Raw genomic sequence first — 19442 nt, forward strand, 5'->3', positions numbered from 1 at the left:
CTCGACTCGATACTCGATGAAAAAAAAATTGGAACTCGATAACTAACTCGATTGCCTAAAACCACCACTCGTACAGCCCTGCATCTCTAAAATATTTGGTTTTCTACAAAATAGATGATTTCTCATAAGTTATATATTTTTTAAATTTAATAATAAGCTTCTTCGCCGTTTGACTAAGATCGAAATGTAGTAACAGAATGTCCACCATTAAAATTGTGATCGTTACGTACTCGCTCGAACCAATTGTAGGATCTATGTAAAGGTTAAAAACCATAGAAATACCAGGGTTGAAAAAAACGCTTTTTCTTTGGTTTAAATCAGGTTTTTTAAACAATGCTTTATTTTACTTTTAATCTATTTTTCGTTTTTGTTTAACCGTGCATTACTAATCAACTAAAAATTAATATTAGTAATAAAAATATCCCTAGAATTAAAGGAAAATATGGGAAAAACCATAAGCAAAAATAGGGATTCTTATCGAAAAACAGTAGATACAATAAAGTGAAATATAGGATGAAGAAGGGTACACGACGACGTAATGTTTTCGGGTTATACTACATGAGAAAACCCAAGGAATTTATAGGAAGGTATTGATAATGTGGTCACATTGTAAATGTTTTAGAAATGTAATCATTTCGGTAAGAAAAGGTACAAACATTTTTGAGTAATTTTTAGTTAATTAAATAAAAACAAATTATTGATTTTTTTTTAAGTTAAAAGGAACCACCTATGGACTGCATTGTAAAGGATGGTAAAATTGGCGAATAAGTAGATAAGTCCATAATGAAAAGGGATAATTTAGGGTTTAGCTTTATTATCCCTTTTCATTATGGACTTATCTACTTATTCGCCAATTTTATCATTGTTTTTTTTTAAATCACTTGGTTTAATCCATGATATAAACCATTGTTTAAACCAGTGTGGTTAAACCAGCCAACCCTGAGAAATATTTGAAACTTAAGATGGGATTGGGCAATACTAACTCAAATTTGAGCTACCTAGCTAAATCAACATACGTAGAAACATAAGTGCATAATTATTGTTCAATGTTAAATTCTTACTGATAGCCATTTCTAGAAATATAAGAACTTGTTTGCGAAGAAAGACCCGTGAATAAATGCAATAAAAATATGTGTTAAAATATTTTATTTAGTTCACGTGTGTTTAGATTTTTTTTCAGCTATTCGGCAAATTCAGCCCACGTTAGAAAACGCGTACGGGGAACGTGAAAGAGTGTAGACAATGCTTTATCGCGCGTAGATTGAATAACCTACACGTTTTGCCTGCACATTTTCTAGCGCTTGCAGTCTATTTTAATTAACCTGTATTAACGTTATCCTTTTCTACAACTTTAATTAATTTCGCTAGTTTCACCATAAGTCTCTAATATAAATATAGCACTTCCTATTCTTCGTACGTAGACTCTCTAAAAGGCTTCGTAGCCGTGGCGCATCCGCTCGCTCTCGCGTCTCACGAATCCTTGGGCATTGTTTCCTGTGATGACGTAAGTAATATATTCCGCAATAAGACCTAAGTGTGGTACCATATCATAAACTTATGGATTTAGCTACGAAAATGTGAACGCAATTTGTTCTGAGTGAGAGAGCTAATTTAGCTGTAATTAATTTAGAAAATTTAGCGAAAAGGCATTACGAAAAGAGGAGCTAGTATTAATAACGTGAGGCCCACATTAGAGAGATTAAAGAACGAATGGCGTTGTGACGATTATTTCGTCGATGTGAGCTAATGTCATATTTCAAATGTCGAGAGATTAGGAACACGTACATGCACCTCGTTTACTCATTTTGAATTTAGGAACCCCATAATAAAACTTCTCGATTGTCAACCATTTGATCCCTGCGTCGAACGCCCTTATCACGAAATCTCATTCAAAGCTTTCAAATGTGAAGCCCGACCAACATTTTAGCCAAGGCTTATTGAAAATTCATAATCTTTTAAGTGTGAAGTCTGACCAAAATTTTAACCGTGTCGATATTTACCACTTTTTGTGACATTATTTGACACCTGACCTTTACCACTTCGGAACACTGAACCTAGTACCGATAATAATTCCGCTATTAGTCTATAAAATTGTTCCACTCTCAAAACGTAAACCGAAAGCTACACGCAACACAAACCCAATAAAGTGCTTCGTGTCGTTTAATGCCCGCTCTTCCTCTCTAAGATGAGATTTTCTGTATCTAATGACGTCACTCCGTCAATAGCTCTCATTAAAATATTTACCAAAGGTACGTACTTACGGAAGAATAAATGATATACTCATAACTGAAGTATAGTACGAAGCCCTTTTAAAATCTGGAAAAATATCCGAGAGGAATATTTGAGCTCTTTATTTAAAATAACTCGCGAGTGCCTCTCGAGCTGATCGTGGATTTGTCGGAAATGCCCATCGCCGTATAACTATGGCTGCGATTGAGCATCTTCGCTATCGCGCTCTCCGGAATCCATTAAGTACAAAATGTCTCCATAGTGGGCGAGTATGGCGGAGACCTTCTTTGCGGGGGCTGCGTCTGGAAGATCTCTGTCACAATGGGCCGGCGGTATAACGATCTTGGACGACAATGAGCGCCGAATAAGGCCAAGATGGGATGGACGCGGGTTCTCGGACAGACCCCCCCTTCTTGGTCGATAAGGCTTAATTAAGCGGAGCCTGCCCTGATTGAGAACGACGCGCTAATGATAATAATGGCGACAGAAATCGCCTTTAATCCCGTTCCTAACTGCTCATAGAGTCAAGACGCTCATTGCTGTCTTGAACCCTCCTCCCTACTACGCTTATAGTTACTAATATTTTGGGGCCCGGGATTATGGTTTTACCGGGGCCCGCCTTTGAACCCTTCTCCAAAGGGCTCCAAGAACAGTTATAGTTACTAATATTAGGTAATATCAGCCATTTTTGGGCCCGGAATTATGGTTTTACCGGGGTCCGGGTTTGAACCCTTCTCCCAAGGGCTCCAAGAATTCTTAAAGTTACTAATCTTTGGACCTTTCTGTCAAATTCCTTCGTGAAACCGTATAGTTATTGTTAGTAATACAGACTTTTACGTCGCCCGTGCCGCGTTTGGGGGGGCCCAGGTTTTGAACCCTCTCCCAAGTTTCTCCGAGAAAACGTATAGTTATCTTTAGTAATACCGACTATTAATTATACTACACCCAATGACAAAAAGAGGTCGCTTTTGGAAAAATTAATCGAATGCCGAGCACTAGTAAGGAGTGACGTTGAAACGACGTCATACCCCAAAAAGGTAAGCGACACTAGAGATAAAAAAAAACCTAAATATTTAACACGGGAAATAATATAAATTATATCAAGCTCCTCCCCTTGAGAGCCAATTAAATTCGACCATGATGCCTGCGGAATTCAGCGTTGCCAGACGTACCATAATTATTGTACAATTCAAGAACAGGAATCCATACCTCTACTTGGAATGCTTATCCTGGCGTATCGCGTATGGTAAGATCACTCTGACGGCTTTGGCCCCGCCTACGATAAAAAAAACTCCTTTGCGCGCGATTCCCTCTCACGTAGTTGTTTGTTAAGTTCACATAGTGACGTCAAAAAAACCGTCAGTCGCATCGAGACGAAAATCTGCCGCGATGAGCATTCCAAGTACAGGTCAACAATTATAGCTACGAATTTTGGTCCTATCATAATTTTAACAGACCATACTATATTATTAATAATTATGATAGGACACAGCTTATTTTCAATAATTTGTGAACACACTAACATTTTGCTCGTATTCAGTCCCAAAAGGTTATTAGTGGCCTTTGTTTTAAAATAAATCTTGACGTCGACTACGGCAATTTTTGGTTATTTGATCTTTAATATTAACTTATATTACTCGCTAAATTCTCGAAACAAGTCTACATAATGCTAGTGAAATAATTTAGCGAAAAATGCAATAATTTTTTTATTTCGTATACCCTTATTTCCATTTTTACATCTGGCAACGCTGCCTCGGATCGTCTCAATATAGTCATTATCTCTAAACATAAATATTTTTCGTCATACTCTCGCTCCTTATAATGTTATAAATGTTATTACAAATTTGCATAAGTAATTCAATCAATGTATTAATAAAAAAGCCAATTACGTTGCTTGTGTATCAAAATCCATAGTAGAAATAATACGATATCTCTTTTAACCTGACATTAAATTTTCTCTTCGCTATTGTCGTTGCTCCGACGTAGTATTTTCCTACAATCAAACGGTAGTTAAATACCACGCGTAAGTTGATTAATTCCGTGGCAATTGCTTCCCTAATCGTTATAATAACTTTCAACGGCGACTGTCCCTTCCGCGTTTAACCAGGAGTATCGCGTAAACTGTAGCAAATTGGGGGGATAGAACAGGAACAGTCCCGATAGAGCGAATAAACGCGTCACTCCGAATAAATGCTAAGCCTTTGTCGGTGTCCCGGCGCGCCACGCCATTCTGGCCGGCGCAATCAAGCCCTCGTTCTCGGCGCTGCGTCTTCAATCGTCGGGTTTGACGGCATTCGTCGTTAATTAAGGCCGCCAGGGGAAGAATCGGCGCTGTGTAGTGTAAATAACCGCGACGTCCGGTGTATTTGTCCGGGTGGGCCCCGTTTATTGGCTCCCATTTCGGATAGCCTTATTCAAACATTATGCTAAATACGCCATTGTTCAGTGAGGGCATTTAACCCTTGTCCAATATTTTCAGGGCGCCACTTAATGACGATTTACTTTCTCGCGAATTAGGCCTTAATTGCTGGGTTCCACATTTTTCACCGGTTGAGATATCTTTTAATTGTAATTAGAGATTGTTTGTGCTGGACAGTTTGTTAATTGATTTTTTAAATTAGCCCTCTTTGCATACTATTGGCTATTCATTGACTGTATTTCGCGTCAAAATGTGAACGCAACCATTGCCGCCATTTTACAGTGATTGTGCAGATTAGTACGATTACTCAATTTACTCCTACATTTTAACTGCCGGCTTCTACTACAATGCTTTCCACCTTTTCAGTATGTAAGGAGCGAAGGTTTTTCCATATCTTAATTATGTAGATATGAGTGCGAAACACTATTCTTTAAAGAGGTTAAGCAAAGCGCTCTTGAAGTATGAAAAATTCTTGAGAATTGGCCAACGCATTTGAGATATTTCGACAAATCAGGGTACAAAACCAGGGCCGTCTTTACATGATTGGGGGCCCCTGGGCAAAGCGGTGCGCGGGGGCCCCTAATAAGCCCAACTTCTCGACGTTTTTAATTTTTCTAAATTTGTTAGGGTTTAGCTTCCCCCCCTCCCCTACATACGTAAATGGATTTTTCTACCATTTTTAGTTATTTTTACCAAAAGTCAGTCCATCGGTGGTTCATATTCACTTGTTCTAACCTCCAGTGCGAAGTCTATCGTCAACGAACAGTCTTTGCTTTATATTTACCCTGGTTAGAGAAGGGACTTAATTTAATAACGTAATGGTACAATTTAAATAGAGTCACCTTGTAATGTAACTTTTGAAAGTACATTTTTATTTTACATCAACGTGACATCTGCGAAATTTCTTAGTATAGAATGGCTGTATAATAGGATTAAAGTCAATAGATTTTAAAATTCCACTTTCCATACAAATTAGAGCAAGCCAGTTCAAACGCTGTTGGCCCATAGTAGTTCTTAGCGGAGTCTTCATAAGTTTTAATCTTGAAAACGAGCGTTCCCCAGAACAGTTAGTCTGAGGGCAATTTCAACATTCGGAAAACCTAATTGTAAGTCGTCGAATATTTTTTTCGGTACAAATCACTAATAGTCTTACAATTTTCGTCCGTGTAGTGCTTCAAATGATTGCACTCACTTAAAAGGTCTTTATACTCAATGTCTTCATGATAAACATTAGCCAAATGTTTACACTTTTCCATCAGTTCATTAGAAGTTATAGTTTTCAATTGGCTAAAGAACGAAAACAGATTTCCAATCGTTGAATAAGCTACAGCTCGTTTTTCCAGGTCAGACTTCAGAGAATCCAGAACAGGGACGAAACTTTCCACCTTAAACTTTTCACTTTTGTGTAGAACGGTCTCTTTTTCTGGTCCATCATACGCGGTTATACGTACATTTCGTTTTGGTTCCCTTCGGTTCACGTCACTGTAATCCAAATCTGGCCTTCAGTTCATATTCAATAAATTTATCTCTATTTTATTGAAGATATGATTTCAGAGACTCAAGAAGTTTTGTAGCGGTAAGTATATTCATATCTTCCGACTGCAAGATCTTACTTGTTTTCTTTACTTTTTCGAGAATATCGTTCCAAAGAATTGTCAGAAATATCGTTTCCAAGTTATTCATTTTTTTCTGTAATCCTACGGCTTCTCTCCTCGCGTTTACATCTTGGTCCAGGTCACCTGATAAAGCACCCAATGCGTGTATAATTTTCTCGTAACCTTGAAGCGAGCCATGTACAGCATCAAAGTGAGCGGACCACCTAGTGTCCGACAGACGTTTGACCACAAGATTATTTCCTAAAGATGATACTAGAGTATTCCATCGATGTGTAGATGCCGAGAAAAATGAATATAAACGTTGAACAAAGTCAAAGAACTTTACAGATTGTTGACGACACTCTGCTGCTTTTATTCGTACTAAGTTTAAGCAAGGAACATAGATGGCGTACTCATTTAACTGACGTATTCGTGCTTGTAAACCAGTATATCGCCCAGCCATATTTGGGGCGTTGTCATAGGATTGACCACGGCAGTTAGATAACGGTATATCGTTCTCGACTAAGAAATCCACAACCGTATCTGCTAGATCCTATGATTTATGGGAAAATATAGGTATAAACTTGAGAAAACGCTCCACAGTTGCACTTCCTCGGGTGTACCGAACGATAAAACAAAGTTGATCAATATGGGTTATATCCGGAGTTGAATCTACACTTATAGAATAGTACTTCGATTTTTTTAATTCATCTAGAATAGCACTAAGAACGTTTTGCCCCATAATTTCTAGAAATTCTTCGCAAATATTAGCTGAAAGATATGACGTGTGAGCCTTTCCTGGATTTCCGTAGAATTTTAAATGCTCGTTTAAAAAAGGGTCAAAAGATCTAGAATACCTAAAAAGTTACCATTTTTGGTTGATCCAATTGTTTGGTTATCACAACGAAACGGTAAACCCCTTGAGGCTAGAAAGCGAATGACAGAAACCACACGTGTTAACACTTTATACCAGTATTCTTGTTCTGAAAGATGATGTTTAGTTAATATGGAATCCACAGTTCCGATTTCTTTATGTATTATCAAATAAGCTGTCATGCAGTTGCGATGTTCTTCTGAATTTTCATTTGCCTCTATATAAATGCAGTGTTTCCAGTCATTAAATCTAGATGTTGCAAATGGAGATTCTTTCTTGGACAAAAGACGACACACAAAGCAGTACACACGACCTTGAAAAGGTGAATAAAGTAGCCATTCCCTTTTAACCATCTCGCCATTTCGTAATTCACGATTGAAAACCTTCTGAGATAAATAGCGTGACATAGTTTTCTGTCCTCCGACTTCGACACATAGTCTGCATGAGTTAGAAAAGTCGGAATCAATGTTCTGACATAAAGTTGGTCCTTGATGAATCCAGTATTCCAAGGTGTCGTTATCCTTAATAGACCATAAACCAGGATCTGTGACGTAATTTTTCAAATCCGTCTTCGTTGCCGTTAAAGGATTAGGTGTCGGAAAATCCATTTCCCTTGAATCTGCAGAAACAGGTATATCTGTGACGAGACTCTCTAAGCCTTTTGTATTAAACGACACGTCTATTTCTTGTTGTAGAACTCGTGTTAGTTCCCCAGTATCTGCAGGAACGGGTAAGTCTGGTTCCTTACAATTATCTACAACTGGAGTAAATTCTTGATATTAAGCAGAATCGGATGTACATGGCGATGCTGCGTTTTCAGAAGTACTGGTACTGGTAACTGTCATTATATCTGATTTGAGCCAAGATGTTAGCTTGGGAATTTTGCTCATTTTCTTCTCCTCCGCTGCGGTTTTTTTCCTTTTTTAATATCCACTCATATAAGTCCACTTCATTTTATTTATCCACAAAAAGGTATCTACTATATAAAAATTAATCTTGAAACCCAAAATAAATTGATTAATTTTGGTCATGAGTACTATTTTGTTGGTTTTCAAGTAGTTTCGTCTATAAATAAACGACTTTCTTCGCGACGTCTACTGTACTTAGATTAAGAAGGTTTAAAAAGTTTAGGACTTTCGGACAATAACGTAAATTACGTAATGATGATTCAGATCATTCAGTAATTTAAATTAAAAATAAAAATAATGCTTAATATGATCCAAGCTCGGCAGAATTATGGCGCCGTCTTCAAAATTCCTAAAATTTTGATTTTGTGAATTCTAAATGACATAGAAAAATCTACAGACCGCGGCGACTGACCGTCGGTCATTGGAACATCTAGACAGAGCGTTAAACGTTCTTAAAATCACAGTAATTGCTTAAAGGAAAAGTCCAGGTTCGGTAAAACTTAGGTCTATTTGAAAGATCATGTTTAAATATACTTAAAAATATCAGTCGCAAAATTGTATCTTTTTTTAATGACGAGAAATTAATTTTTAAATGACTGAAATCTACCCGCCAAGCGAGCTGCCATTTTCATCCGTTTTCCCTCAGACAGACCGCACGCGGAGCAAGCGCACGCAGAGAACAGAGCGCTGTTATAGCGCGAACAGCGCGTGATTAAAGTCCTAAAACGTCACCGTGAAAAAAAAATGGCAGATCGCTTGGCGGGTAAATTTGGCTCGTTTAAAAATTAATTTCGTCATTAAAAAAAGATACAATTCTACGACTGATATTTTTGAGTATATTTAAACATGATCTTTCAAATAGACCCAAGTTTTACCCAACCTGGACTTTTTAATTTTAACTGCCTTCTACCATGCTATAGTTCATAAAGTATGTGAAAAATCGTAGGACTTTTCGTCGCGGGACAGTTCGGCCCAGGTCATTTTGTCCCCGGACATTTTGTCTCTTAGAATATTTCGTCCCCGGACTATTTGTCTCTTAGGATATTTCGTCCCCGGACTATTTGTCTCTTAGGATATTTCGTCCCCGGAATAGTTTCGTGCCCATTGAAAAAAAAAACTGAAACGATGAAATAACTTTAAACACTTTATTAAAACTCAAATTCAAGCAATCTTTGTCTTTGTATTTAAAATTTGTACAAGTAGGGGAGACTAATTTCCAAAATTCTAACGGATGTTTTTGTCATAATTTAAAACGGCATTGCGAAGTCTCTCATTTAAATCAATATATTTCGGTTTTTTCGAGAGTTGTTTTCCCCCACGGCTCTTTGTATTATTTTTAATTCGGTAAGTCCCTGTTCTCGTACAATGGAGTTCAAAAGTTTCCAAAGTGTAGGGTGACAACTTTCTACGTTGGATTGAAAGCCACGGTGAAGTCTGGCCTTACATAGTGGTCGATCACGACAAATCCGAATAATTTTACCAGTCAATGCGTTTCTTTTATTTACAGCAGCGGTTCCCAAAAGGTGTTCCGCGGAACCCTAGGGTTCCGTGGAAGGATCACAGGGGTTCCGAGAATTCGCAGCGCGGCCATCTTTGTTTGTGTCAAGAGTCTTTTAAGATAAGTAAAAAAATTAGTTAGGGTTCCACCAGAATTAGGTGGATAATTTAGGGTTCCATAGAAAAATAAAATTGGGAACCGCTGATTTACAATATATGTAAAACCGTCTTTTGAAAAAACGTCGCCACCTCGCTTAGTTACTTTAGAAAGTACGTTACCCGATTAAATGTTATATGCGTTATGCAAGAATGTCTCATTATATACTTGTACCATAGTATTTTTTAAACTATGCTTGTACCGATTTGTATGTCTCATTATATACTTGTACCATAGTATTTTTAAAAGACTATGCTTGTACCGATTTGTAGGTCTCATTATATACTTGTACCATAGTCTTTTTAAAAAGACTATGCTTGTACCGATTTGTATGTCTCATTATATACTTGTACCATAGTATTTTTTAAACTATGCTTGTACCGATTTGTATGTCTCATTATATACTTGTACCGATTCGTTTGTGCAAACATGACCGACCACACTGATATTATGGATATTTACGAGTAGTCATCGTAAATGGTACATTATGAAAAGTACCATTTAGTTTGTCATTTTCTAAATATCTAGCTAGAAGGTCGATATAATAGACTTACCAGAAAATGAATTTCCATGTGTCTAATTTTTAAAATTAAAATATTTAATTTCCTCTTTCGACTAAATAAAATCGTACCGCATAGATGAGTCGAACGTAAACCTTTTATACGATTTCTCCAATTACTAGAATACTACACGGGCCTTTAATACGGTCGTGAAAGGCTGAACAAAAAATGACAGTGCTATAACCTATCAAAGGCTTAGAAAGAAAACTCCGCTTTAATATTGTATTTTGACGACGAGCCCTGTTATCCAATCGGCCATAAAAAGCTAAACACTCAATAAATCGGATCACATTCTCGCACATAAAATATTGGGCTTCTAAAGAATCTTACAGACTGTCAAATACACATATAGACTCGGGAAAAAAACTATCAATCTTGGCCGTTAAAAAGAAACATATACCTTTGCCGGCTCGACGCTGATTCCGTTGGCCGCGAATTTCACGACCAATGGCGGAGGTAACCAGCGTACAAAAGTAAACTTAACAGTATTTAAAGTCCCTCCTGCTTGGTTTTGAGCTTGTTGCAGCCTACTTCCAGGGGCTAGTAGGCCACACTTTGAAGCTCTCTGGCACTCTTTTAATTCATCGTAATAAAATGGGGGAAAACAGGCCAACTTCTCAACTCAGCCCCTACAACTCCTTCAAATTTATACATAACCTTTTGAAACACCTTGTATATTACATACTTATGTTGCGATTAACTCACTTATTTCAATAACAATTAGGATTAAAGGAATTTTTCTCTATAATTATTAAAAAATAATTTGGAAATCTTTAAAATGAATTTAAATCTTGGGTAGTTATTGTGAAATTTCAAATTCCCTTTTCAGACTCGCTCAAATCTACATTTCGGTTTAGAGCTATAGGAATTTTCACCTTATTTTCACGCATTGGGTAATTTAGTAGAATCTTCTAAACTTTCCCGCGGGATAGGCGCATTTTCGAATTTAGAATAAAGACCTATTTACATATTACTTAGCGGAAAATTTTAAGAATCAGTTTAAAACAGATCGAAGGAAGAAAACGAAATTTCTTGAAGCGGATGTGGATTTTTAGTATTTGTTCCCGCTACTAGCGGTCTTGAAAATGGGAGTATGAACTTCCATGTCTATGCTGGATCAACGAATTTCACCTTTCCGGCACTTGGGGTAATTAGCGCTTATTACGTTAAAAACTAGTCGTGGCTTGTGTTAGTAGAAAATGTTTCGCTTTAGTTCAAACTCCCTTTAAGGCGGTAGGAATAGAGGCTACTACGGACTTTTCAACCTAACGTTAATTAACATAAACCACAGCACACGAACTCCATCTAGCGATGTAAAATGTTAAAAGTACCTTAGTAGGAATAATTATTTTCGCAGGGTTTTTACTTTTGTTCCCCTTCCTCCGTCATTGCTTAAAACCTACAGTGAAAGTTGAGGCAAGACCACTAGGGGGTAGAAACGGAACTCTGAGTGAAAGTTGAGGCAAGACCCCTAGGGGGTAGCAGCGGCACCCTGAGTGAAAGTTGGGGCAAGACCACTAGAGGTAGCAGCGGTACAATTTAAGCCGTGATGCAGTGCGAAAATAGCTTCCACTGAAAACCGCTTCGAACTTGCGAATATACATGTTTCATTTTTACATCGTGCATGGGAAATATATATATATATATATACCTAACACCCGATGATATACACTTCTGCTACAATTTAGTTTAGTTTTAGCCATAGACATACTAAAACTCCCCAGAAATATCTTTCCGTGTGACACGCGATAGCGGCTCGCGCTTTATGACGCGAAACAAAATAGCGAAACGGCGGCCAATACTTTTACAACTTTTGAGGAAAATAGTTTCTGATTTCCCGCGGCCGATACGAAAAACCAAATTTTCGGTCGGTTTTCTGTGGGAAAAAGCTTATCAGAATTTTATCTTCTTGTTCAAATGGGAGTAAAGGTTGAATGCTTTTTCCGGGGCTCGAAAGCCGATCCCGTCCAAATAAGAAGCGCCCTCTGGTTTCTCTTCGCAGAATTATCGTAGCTGACATCAAAATCGATAAATGAGGGCTTATGGCCGCCACCGCCAGAATGGAAGAGACGCTTTTTTTGGTTCTTTCAAAATTCGCCTCATCCGCTTAATGGCTTGGAAAGTCAAGCCCGTATTTCGGCGGCCCAAACTATCAGCTTCTAATTAAATTTTCCTCATTTACAGGCGCGATTGTAGTCATCGTTTTTAATTGAATCAGGAATTTGAACGTGTAAAAAATTTAAAGACCAAGCGAATTGATGGCGTTTAAAAACTCATATCTGAAAATAACGAACCATTAAGAGAGATATGTTTATTTCGCCTTCGGGAGACGCAATTATGACATTTTTTCTATCTGGTTTACACTATAAGCAATTTGAGAAAGTCTTAACTCAGATGTAACGTTTTTAACCCAACTTCTGCTTGCAAATTTCGTTAACGTTTGACTTTGACCAGGGCTATTTAAATTTTAAGAGGTTTATTACGGCGTTATGTCAGTAATAGAATCACGTATCTCACAATAAGTCAGACTTTCTTTCCCCCATCCGAGTAAAGGATGGTGATTTTATGTTGGTTTGTGAACAGCGTCCTCTATTGCCGATAAATTGCAACTCGTTAAAAATAATTGTGGGGTCGATTAATTATGAAAATAAAACAATTATTTAAAATAAATATTTTGGGGAAAATCTTAATTCAGTGTAATTAACAATGTTTATAAATTTTACCTAAATCTTTTTATTTTGATTTTCGTGGTAAACCAGGGCACACGAAAAATAATAAGGTGGTTGGACTATACTACAACTCTGGTAAAAAGAAAGTAATTTATGCTTACTACTTCGTTGTTGTGTGTCCTAATAAGAAATTGTGTAATTTTCCATGTTTTTCATTTATGTGGGATAAATGGAAATTTATGTGAAAATGATAGTATTTAAACACATTTTGCTCGAAAACAACAAAAGGGGCGCTTTGGGAATTTTATTTCTAGGTCGTCCCAATTATATGAATAGAGGTCCTTAAAACCGATTTCACTAGCAAACAGAGTTATCAAACTGTATAGAAAATAACGATAGGAATTAAATTTGAAAAAAAAAATTATTTTCCAAAATCCAGAAATTATAGTTTGGGCGGGGTGTGGGAATTCCTTGGCAACACTGTAAACTAACGTTGAAACCGTTTCCAATTGATTCGATTTAGACTGTCGTGTGACCGTAGCTATTGTGACGGGTGTCTAATAAATTGCGAATAGCGACGCCATCTAACAATATAGTAAACATCCGTAATTTACGTTGGCAGAGCGAAGGAAGTTTCGCTTTAGGAAATACAGATCCCGTAAAAATACGAAGCTAAATAGGTTTATCAAATCTGATCAGCCAATCGCGAGTCCCGACTAAAGTTCTTTCAGTAGAACCATCAGCGCCCCGAGTGACAGTCTTCATCGACCTAGCCATCACGGTGCAGTCGATACTGTAGACAGGCGCGACTAAATTCGCCTTAAGGCTCGGACTAAAACCCGTGAAAGGAGAGATTGAGAAGAATCGGGCTTTGGAAAGTTCTGGAAGCCATATTAGTCGCGGGCCTCGGCTCTTTAGCGATTCCGGTCCCTCAGCGGCGGATTCAGTCGCGCCAATCAACCCCTAACTCTTCCCTAATCCGAAATGTCCTATGCAAATTAAACGAAGGATCTCTCTCTACTTGTTGCATTGTTACGCCATGTCATTTTAAGATCATCCCCATTTGGCCGTCTTGACGAAGATATCGATTCACGGTTTTAGGAACGGGAATTTAGGCTGCAAGAATGATTAATTATCGCCAAAGGAAGTGTGGCACTATGATATCTTTATTTTAATACTGCGACTTCAATAAATATCGCCAGCAGGACTGCTTGCCTTTTTCCATTTGAGGCCCAGGAAATTATAAAGTTGTTTCAAAATGGAATTTATAACGTTTACTGTAGAAAAATTATTATGAATTATTGAATCGGGACATAAAATTGATTACTTAAAAGGTATAATATATATATATTACGCAAAAATTTTAAGGAGTTGTAGGGGGTGAGTTGAGAAGTATGCCTGTTATTTTTTCCCATTTTACTACGTTTGGCCCGATTTTCCATGAACCAGGGAGGCTCAAAAAGTATTCTCTGGCAAATCTGCCAACCTAGTTGTCTGGATAAATAGTGGAGATTTGATCAAACTCCTACTCATTTAACGGTTATAGTTTTATGAAAACCATTATAAATAGTTAATTAACTATATCTCATTGATTTTGTAAATAGTTCAGTTATGGACTTACTATATTTTGAAATATACTATCTTCACGTAGGCTACCTTAGCTTTATTAAAGTTTATTTTAAAAATCAACTTAATGGGTGACGCTTCAGAAAATACTATTCAAATAGAAAGAAGCGTAAGCAGGATTTTAAAACCAAAGAATAAATAAACTTGCAAGTCCTACTGAAGTAGCGCTATGTTGTCTTTGTGAAAGTGTTTGGCCTGTTTAGCTAGGAATTTATAGAAAGGTCTATTAACTATTGAATTTAAAATTATCAATTCTCTTTTAAGAAAGTGATCTAATCATACGTTTAATTTAGTAGTTTTATTGGTAGAAAATAAAATCGATGTGAACTTCTAAACGTTTGAAAAAACTCGTTTCACCAGCGACACAGTATGAGCCGTAGAATCTATAAAAACGGGGAATAGAGCTCCGCGAGTAAAGAGGGACTCGCGACGTCGATACGGGAGGTTAACTACTCGGGCTAGATTGAAGGAGCGAGTCTTGTACCGCTATCTTTTAGCATAGTGGGTCAAGCCATAGACACGTTGCTAAAATCGTTACCTCTTTCTAAGTTGGTTAGGCTCCCTGCCAACCTTCATTGTTACTTCCCCCTCCCACTAGGTGGCGCTTTCTTTGTTTCGGTACACTCCGCGCCGTGACGCCCTCTTGTACGGACGAGCAGCGGCGACCCGAACCTTTTGATCAAGTGACTCCTCCGCAGTGGCATTGTTTGGACAAAATTGACAAATAGCTTTTCAACGCACTCTCGTCGTTCGCGCGGCCAAGGCCTACTTGATGATAGCCGAGGCTTAAGTGATTTTTCCCTTTTCCTTTGAATAAGAGCGCTTGATGTCCCTTTTACTCGCGGCCAAGTCGCGTTTTTGCTTCATTAAAGTATATTCAGGTTTGCCAGGCAACCCCACTCGCTCTGTCGCTAACCTTCACTTAACAACCGCCCAATTAAAATTAAAGAAATTATTATTTCTTAAATTTGATGGAGCATTGAAAAAGCCTTGAAGTTTTTGAACCTTAAAAAATATTATTTATCTTGTACGTTAAAAAATATTATTTATCTTGTACGTTAAAAAATATTATTTATCTTGTACGTTAAAAAATATTATTTATCTTGTACGTTAAAAAATATTATTTATCTTGTACGTTAAAAAATATTATTTATCTTGTACGTTAAAAATATTATTTATCTTGTACGTTAAAAAATATTATTTATCTTGTACGTTAAAAAATATTATTTATCTTGTACGTTAAAAAATATTATTTATCTTGTACGTTAAAAATATTATTTATTTTGTACGTTAAAAAATATTAGTATTCTTGTACGTTAAAAAGTCTCATGTCTCTTTTACGTTAAAAAATCTCATTTCTGTTGTACGTTAAAAAATCTCATGTCTCTTTTACGTTAAAAAATCTCATTTCTGTTGTACGTTAAAAATCTCATGTCTCTTTTAATTTTAAAAAATATCATTTCTGTTGTACGTTAAAAATCTCATTTCTGTTGTACGTTAAAAAATCTCATATCTCTTTTTCGTTAAAAATCTCATGTCTCTTTTACGTTAAAAAATTTCATTTCTGTTGTACGTTAAAAAATCTCATTTCTGCTGTACTTCAAAAAATCTCATTTATGTTGTACGTTAAAAAATCTCATATTTCTTTTACGTTAAAAAATATCATATCTCTTTTACGTTAAAAATCTCATGTCTCTTTTACGTTAAAAAATCTCATTTCTGTTGTACGTTAAAAATCTCATGTCTCTTTTAATTTAAAAAAATATCATTTCTGTTGTACGTTAAAAATCTCATTTCTGTTGTACGTTAAAAAATCTCATATCTCTTTTTCGTTAAAAATCTCATGTCTCTTTTACGTTAAAAAATTTCATTTCTGTTGTACGTTAAAAAATCTCATTTCTGCTGTACTTCAAAAAATCTCATTTATGTTGTACGTTAAAAAATCTCATATTTCTTTTACGTTAAAAAATATCATATCTCTTTTACGTTAAAAATCTCATGTCTCTTTTACGTTAAAAAATCTCATTTCTGTTGTACGTTAAAAAATCTCATTTCTGCTGTACTTTACAAAATATCATTTATGTTGTACGTTAAAAAATCTCATATTTCTTTTACGTTAAAAAATCTCATATCTCTTTTACGTTAAAAAATATTATTTCTGTTGTAAGTTAAAAAAAATCATGTTTCACTTGTATGTTGAAAAGTTGGATTTTCTAGACTTTTGAAAATTTTTGGGTGTTCAGATCACAGAAAAGCCATATTACTAGATCGTTGAATAGTATGATTTTCTAGATTTTCCAAATATTTTATTTTCTAGAGCGTTAAAAAGCCTGATTTCTAGTAAATTATCGTATCGCATCTAAACGTTAGAAGCTTCGTAGTTAATTATATCCGCCAAGCAGCCCAATTTGGCGTTGAAATCGGCTAGCTGGCAGCCCCGTGACGAAACTGTCTCGCGCTCGTGGTCGCACTTTCTGGGAATGAGGGTTTTGTCTGGGGCGACGAGACTCCCCCTGTCGGTAAGGGGTTCTTTTTGACGACTTCTCGCCGTTTGAGGTCGCTTTGTCCGAGCTTATTCCGCCCATTCCGCTAATGACATTAATTCCCTTGTTTCGGGCTTTCGCCGAGTCACGGACGCTCTTTCGCGCCTGCAAACGCGCCTACTTAGTCTCCGTCCTCCCCGCCCCTATTAAGAGCTACCGACCAAGGCTTAATGGCTAGAGTTTCTGACGAAACCCTCAACTTTCCCTGCAGACTTCGTAAGCCTTGGCCTTTCATAGGTATTTTACTAAAAACCCATTTCCATCCATCCCGAACACCCATTTTCCATTTTAATCTCGCGCTATGTTTTCGATATCAGCGGAGTAAGGATTTGCTTGGACGTTCACTTTATTAAAGGAAGTATACAGTGTTTTAAAAATTGGGGATCAAATTTTTGTTTAGAAGAATCTTCGTTCGTTATATCAGAAGTATACAATAAATATCTTACGAGATAAGTATCGATTTGCCTATGCTGCTAATTTTATTCGCTTGAAACGTGTATTTTCGCGGGACGTATACATTGGAAAGCGCTTGGAGCCTGCGATGGTACATGTTGTGACACTTTTTGAAATAAATGGGAAGTTAATATTAAATTGAAGTTACGATACGTTGTCTAGGGGAATTAAAGAAGATATTAAGGTTATAGTTAACTGTCAGCAATAATAATGAAATAGTGCGACAGTTAAATTCAGTACGATGTTATTTAAAGGAAAAGTAAAATTGTATCTTTTTTTAATGACGAGAAATTAATTTTTAAACGAGCGAAATTTACCCGCCAAGCGAGCTGCCATTTTCTTTCGCCTTCGCTCCGCAGACCGCACGCGGAGCAAGCGCGCGCACAGAACAGAGCGCTTGATTAAAGCTTCACCGCGAAACAAAATTTCAGATCGCTTGGCGGGTAAATTTGGATCGTTTAAAAATTAATTTATCGTCATTAAAAAAATATACAATTTTATGACTGATATTTTTGAGTTTATTTAAACATGATCTTTCAAATAAATCCAAATCTTACCCAACCTGAACTTTTCCTTTAATAAATGAGAACTAAGGTTTACGAAATATCAAAACAAAACACATATGGCTGGTCAGGCCACAAACTACACATATCTATAAAACAATCGAAGAGTGTCAACAAAAGTCCTAGTCAGGTATAATGATAATAATAATTCTTAAATAGTTACAACAACGGTTTCCATCTGGAAAAGCACTTGGTCCGTTAGCGTCCGGCAACTACACGAAGGGCATTTTGCCCATGCCAACAGGGCGCGCACAAAACACGACGATCACATCTTTACGGTCTCACAGTGAACTCAATTCTTTTCGCTAGTCTCGCGCGCGAAAAGGTTTTAACCCTATCGGGTACAATGGGTCACCACGTGACTATTAAGCGCGCGAAAGTGTCCGCTCTCTCACTTTCGATTGCACCATTGGTAGCAACTCGATGGAAAGTTTTAGGAGCGTCACTAGTAATGCCCTATATATTGACCATTGTTCACATATTTAGAAGGAAACGAAGTATTTTTAAATATTGGGGAGCGAACATAGAGAATATTTACAAAATACGTTACAATTTTTATTTTAATGACCTAATTGGGTACTTCTCTCTCACGAAATATATAATATACTTTTGGTTACATAAATTTACGCTCGTATCCTAAAACTTAGCATTCATATCAAATTATTCACAGTAGACGGGAAATATTTGGTTACGCTGACGTTTAGCAGATTTTCCGAAGAGATTGTCGAAGATGACGTCAGAATTTAACCAAAAGCATTCTTAAATTATATAATCTATAAAGTGGATTAAGTGCATTGACGTTACAAAATTGAGAAAATTGCTTATTTTGGTATTTGAGATGATCTGACCTAATTTCGATCTGCTGGCGCCTGTAGAAGTGTTTCAACCGCAGTACAACAGTGTTCAGGGAGAAGAATACGCAACACTGTTCCGTCTTTTTAACCGAAAAAGTTAGAAATCTTAATAATTAACATAAACGGTGTCAGATTCATCCATTTTTCGTTTTATATGAATCTACAGTTTCTAAATTAAGGAAGTGTTAGCCAAAGAATCTCGAAATTTTAGTTCAATCGATAAAGTTTGCTAAATACAAATTCTTTAAATTTAATATTTTTTTATCCTGGTTACATTTTCTTAAAACATAGAATCCAATTAGAAATCAACAGATTTTGAATGAAAAACGATCATTGGTTGTAATATATTGTGACATCAAGATTCAGGGCAGGTGTTAGGGGGAAGAGGTAAGTGGGGCGAAAGTACCACGGGCCCGAGCTCGGTTGCCCAACTAAATATAAATAAACCGCAACTACTGAGAGTAGCTCAGCCGGCCAAAAAAAAGATTTACGCGG

General features: G+C 36.8%; 1 protein-coding gene across 4 annotated transcripts in view; it reads left to right on the plus strand.

The window, feature by feature from the left end:
- The window catches only part of LOC149921937 (ras-specific guanine nucleotide-releasing factor 2-like), a 108047-nt gene that overhangs the window by 2302 nt on the left and 86303 nt on the right, over positions 1-19442 (plus strand). The gene's annotated exons all lie outside the window — the stretch shown is intronic.

The sequence above is a fragment of the Leiobunum rupestre genome, chromosome 11 (assembly GCF_980474605.1).
Source record: "Leiobunum rupestre chromosome 11, qqLeiRupe1.1.hap1, whole genome shotgun sequence".
In the NCBI taxonomy this organism is placed as follows: domain Eukaryota; kingdom Metazoa; phylum Arthropoda; class Arachnida; order Opiliones; family Sclerosomatidae; genus Leiobunum; species Leiobunum rupestre.